Source organism: Triticum urartu, chromosome 4, assembly GCF_003073215.2.
Source record: "Triticum urartu cultivar G1812 chromosome 4, Tu2.1, whole genome shotgun sequence".
Classification (NCBI taxonomy): Eukaryota; Viridiplantae; Streptophyta; class Magnoliopsida; order Poales; family Poaceae; genus Triticum; species Triticum urartu.
The window spans coordinates 376,024,601-376,029,859 of record NC_053025.1 but is presented as its reverse complement, the minus strand read 5'-3'; positions in this window follow the sequence as shown (position 1 = coordinate 376,029,859).

Genomic DNA, 5,259 nt, shown 5'->3' with positions numbered 1-5,259 from the left:
ATATTGATGAAAGTGGATTTGGAGAGGTCATGACTTTATTTTGTGATGAATCCACTATTTCGGAAGAGGTTCCAATTGATTATGAGAACAAAGTTGCTATCTATGATGATTATTGTGATGACTTGTATGCTATAAAGAATAATGATATCCATGAAACTTGTCATCATGATTTTAGTTTTCAATTGGATTATGCCTCACATGATAGTTATTTTGTTGAGTTTGCTCCCACTACTTATTCATGAGAAGAAATTTGCTTATGTGGAGAGTAATAAAAATTCTATGCTTGTAGATCATGAAAAGAATGCTTTATGTGATATTTATATTGTTGAATTCATTCATGATGCTACTGAAAATTATTATGAGGGAGGAATATATGCTTGTAGGAATTGCAATAATATCAAGTTTCCTCTCTATGTGCTTAAAGTTTTGAAGTTATGCTTGTTTTACCTTCCTATGCAAGTTGATTCTTGTTCCCACAAGTTGTTTGCTCACAAAATCCATATGCATAGGAAGTGGGTTAGACTTAAATGTGCTAGTCATATTCTTCATGATGCTCTCTTTATGTTTCAATTCTTATCTTTTATGTGAGCATCATTGAAATCATCATGCCTAGCTAGGGGCGTTAAACGATAGCGCTTGTTGGGAGGCAACCCAATTTTATTTTTGTTCCTTGCTTTTTGCTCCTGTTTAGTAATAAATAATTCATCTAGCTCTGTTTAGATGTGGTTTTAGTTTTTAATTAGTGTTTGTGCCAAGTAGAACCTTTGGGAAGACTTGGGAGAAGTCTTGTTGATCATGCTGTAAAAAACAGAAACTTTAGCGCTCACGAGAATTGCTGCCATTTTTATTTGGAGAGTGATATTTAGTTAATTATTTTTTGAAGATGATTAATAGATAAATTCCTCAGGTCCAGCAATTTATTTGAGAATTTTATGAGTTCCAGAAGTATACGTTTGATCCAGATTACTACAGACTGTTCTGTTTTTGACAGATTCTGTTTTTCATGTGTTGTTTACTTATTTTGATGAATCTATGGCTAGTAAAATAGTTTATAAACCATAGAGAAGTTGGAATACAGTAGGTTTAACACCAATATAAATAAATAATGAGTTCATTACAGTACCTTGAAGTGGTGATTTATTTTCTTATACTAACGGAGCTTACGAGTTTTCTGTTAAGTTTTGTGTTGTGAAGTTTTCAAGTTTTGGGTAAGGATTCGATGGACTATGGAATAAGGAGTGGCAAGAGCCTAAGCTTGGGGATGCCCAAGGCACCCCAAGGTAATATTCAAGGACAACCAAGAGCCTAAGCTTGGGGATGCCCCGGAAGGCATCCCCTCTTTCGTCTTCGTTCATCGGTAACTTTACTTGGAGCTATATTTTTATTCGCCACATGATATGTGTTTTGCTTGGAGCATCAATTTATTTTGTTAGAATTTGCTTGCTGTTATTTATAACAATGTTTTTGCATCTTTTATTTCAATAAAAGTGGCATTGATAGCCCTTTACTATGCCTATGTTACAAGTCCACATGTTGCTGTTTGAAAACAGAAAGTTTACCGCTGTTGCAATAATTCCCTAGAAAATTCAGAATGTGATAAAATGTTGAAACCTTTTGCATATTAAGATCTGATAAATTTACTACAGTGGGAATTTTCTTTCATAATTTTGAGTCTAGGGAAGTATGGATGTTGCAGCATTCTTTACAGACTATCCTGTTTAGGCAGATTGCTGTTATGTTTGCATTGTTTGCATATGTTTGCTTCTTTAATGATTCTATTTGAGGATAGGACTATTAAATATGCAGAGGCATTTAGTATGCAATGTTGAATAATAATTTTAGTGATTTGCTACAGTAGAGTATGATAAGGTTTTGGCAATGGTTTATACTAACTTATCTCACGAGTCCTTGTTGAGTTTTGTGTGGATGAAGCTTTTGAGATTTAGGGAGACCGTGATATGAGAGGAATTAAGGAGACACAAAAGCTCAAGCTTTGGGGATGCCCAAGGCACCCCAAGATAATATTTCAAGAAGTCTCAAGCATCTAAGCTTGGGGATGCCCCGGTTGGCATCCCACCTTTCTTCTTCAACAACTATCGGTTAGTTTCGGTTGATCCTAAGTTTTTGCTTCTTCACATGATGTTTGCCATTCTTAGAATGTCATTTTATTTTGTTTTGCTTGCTGTTTGAATAGAATACCAAGATCTGAAATTATTAAATGTTAGAGAGTCTTCACATAGTTGCATAATTATTCGACTACTCATTGATCTTCACTTATATCTTTCGGAGTAGTTTGTCATTTGCTCTAGTGCTTCACTTATATCTTTTAGAGCATGGTGGTAGTTTTATTTTGAAGAAATAGATGAACTCTCATGCTTCACTTAGATTATTTTGAGAGTCTTAAATAGCATGGTAATTTGCTTAAAATCCTAATATGCTAGGCATCCAAGATGGATATAATAAAACTTTCTTATGAGTGTATTGAATACTAAGAGAAGTTTGATGCTTGATGATTGTTTTGAGATATGGAGGTAATAATATCAAAGTCATGCTAGTTGAGTAGTTGTGAAATTGAGAAATGCTTGTGTTGAAGTTTGCAAGTCCCGTAGCATGCACGTATGGTAAACATTGTGTAACAAATTTGAAACATGAGGTGTTATTTGATTGTCCTCCTTATGAGTGGCGGTCGGGGACGAGCGATGGTCTTTTCCTACCAATCTATCCCCCTAGGAGCATGCGCGTAGTGCCGAGGTTTTTGATGACTTGTAGATTTTTGCAATAAGTATGTGAGTTCTTTATGACTAATGTTGAGTCCATGGATTATACACTCTCACCCTTCCATCCTTGCTAGCCTCTTCGGTACCGTGCATTGCCCTTTCTCACATTGAGAGTTGGCGCAAACTTCGCCGGTGCATCCAAACCCCGTGATATGATACGCTCTTTCACACATAAACCTCCTTATATCTTCCTCAAAACAGCCACCATACCTACCTATTATGGCATTTCCATAGCCATTCCGAGATATATTGCCATGCAACTTTCCACCATCCAGTTTATCATGACACATTCATCATTGTCATATTGCTTAGCATGATCATGTAGTTGACATAGTATTTGTGGCAAAGCCACCGTTCATAATTCTTTCATACTTGTCACTCTTGATTCATTGCATATCCCGGTACACCGCCGGAGGCATCCATATAGAGTCATACTTTGTTCTAGTATCGAGTTGTAATCATTGAGTTGTAAATAAATAGAAGTGTGATGATCATCCATTCAATAGAGCATTGTCCCAAAAAAAGAGAAAGACCAAAAAAAAAAAGGCCCAAAAAAAGAGAGAAAGCCAAAAAAAAGAAAGGCCAAAAAAATAAAAAAAAATAAAAAAAATAAAAGGGACAATGCTACTATCCTTTTCACACTTGTGCTTCAAAGTAGCACCATAATCTTCATGATAGAGAGTCTCTTGTTTTGTCACTTTCATATACTAGTGGGAATTTTTCATTATAGAACTTGGCTTGTATATTCCAACAATGGGCCTCCTCAAGTGCCCTAGGTCTTCGTGAGCAAGCAAGTTGGATGCACACCCACTTAGTTTCTTTTGTTGAGCTTTCATACATTTATAGCTCTAGTGCATCCGTTGCATGGCAATCCCTACTCCTTGCATTAACATCAATCGTGGGCATCTCCATAGCCCATTGATTAGCCTCGTTGATGTGAGACTTTCTCCTTTTTGTCTTCTCCACATAACCCTGCTACCTCTTGAGCTTGCGTTGGATTTCCCCGAAGAGGAAGGGATGATGCAGCAGAGTAGCGTAAGTATTTCCCTCAGTTTTTGAGAACCAAGGTATCAATCCAGTAGGAGGTCACGCTCAAGTCCCTCGTACCTGCACAAAACGATAGCTACTCGCAACCAACACGATTAGGGGTTGTCAATCCCTTCACGGTCACTTACGAGAGTGAGATCTGATAGATATAATATTTTTGGTATTTTTGGTATAGAGATGCAAAGTAAAAAGTAAAAGGCAAAGTAAAAAAGCAAAGCAAGATTAAAGTGATGGAGATTGATATGATGAGAATAGACCCGGGGGCCATAGGTTTCACTAGTGGCTTCTCTCAAGAGCATAAGTATTCTACGGTGGGTGAACAAATTACTGTTGAGAAATTGACAGAATTGAGCATAGTTATGAGAATATCTAGGCATGATCATGTATATAGGCATCACGTCCGTGACAAGTAGACCGAAACGATTCTGCATCTACTACTATTACTCCACTCATCGACCGCTATCCAGCATGCATCTAGAGTATTAAGTTAAAAACAGAGTAACGCCTTAAGCAAGATGACATGATGTAGAGAGATAAATTCATGCAATATGAAATAAACCCCATCTTGTTATCCTCGATGGCAACGATACAATACGTGCCTTGCTGCCCCTTCTGTCACTGGGAAAGGACACCGCAAGATCGAACCCAAAGCTAAGCACTTCTCCCATGGCAAGAACTACCAATCTAGTTGGCCAAACCAAACGGATAATTCAAAGAGACTTGCAAAGATAACCAATCATACATAAAAGAATTCAGAGAAGATTCAAATATTATTCATAGATAGACTTGATCATAAACCCACAATTCATCGGTCTCAACAAACACACCGCAAAAAGAAGATTACATCGAATAGATCTCCACAAGAGAGGGGGAGAACTTTGTATTGAGATCCAAAAAGAGAGAACAAGCCATCTAGCTACTAACTATGGACCCGAAGGTCTGAGGTAAACTACTCACACTTCATCAGAGGGGCTAGGATGATGTAGAAGCCCTCCATGATGACGGCCCTCTTCCGGCGGAGCTCCGGAACAGGCCCCAAGATGGGATCTCGTGGATACAGAAAGTTGCGGCGGTGGAATTAGGTTTTTGGCTCCTGTTCTGATCGTTTGGGGGTACGTATGTATATATAGGAGGAAGGAGTATGTCGGTGGAGCACCGAGGGGCCCACGAGGCAGGGGGCGCGCCATATGGGGGGCGCCCCCACCCTCGTGACCGCCTCTCTGATGCCTTGGCGTAGGGTCCAAGTCTCCTGGATCATGTTCGGTGAGAAAATCACATTCCCGAAGGTTTCATTCCGTTTGGACTCCGTTTGATATTCCGTTTCTTCGAAACACTGAAAATAGGCAAAAAAACAGCAATTCTGGGCTGGGCCTCCGGTTAATAGGTTAGTCCCAAAAATAATATAAAAGTGGAAAATAAAGCCCAATATAGTCCA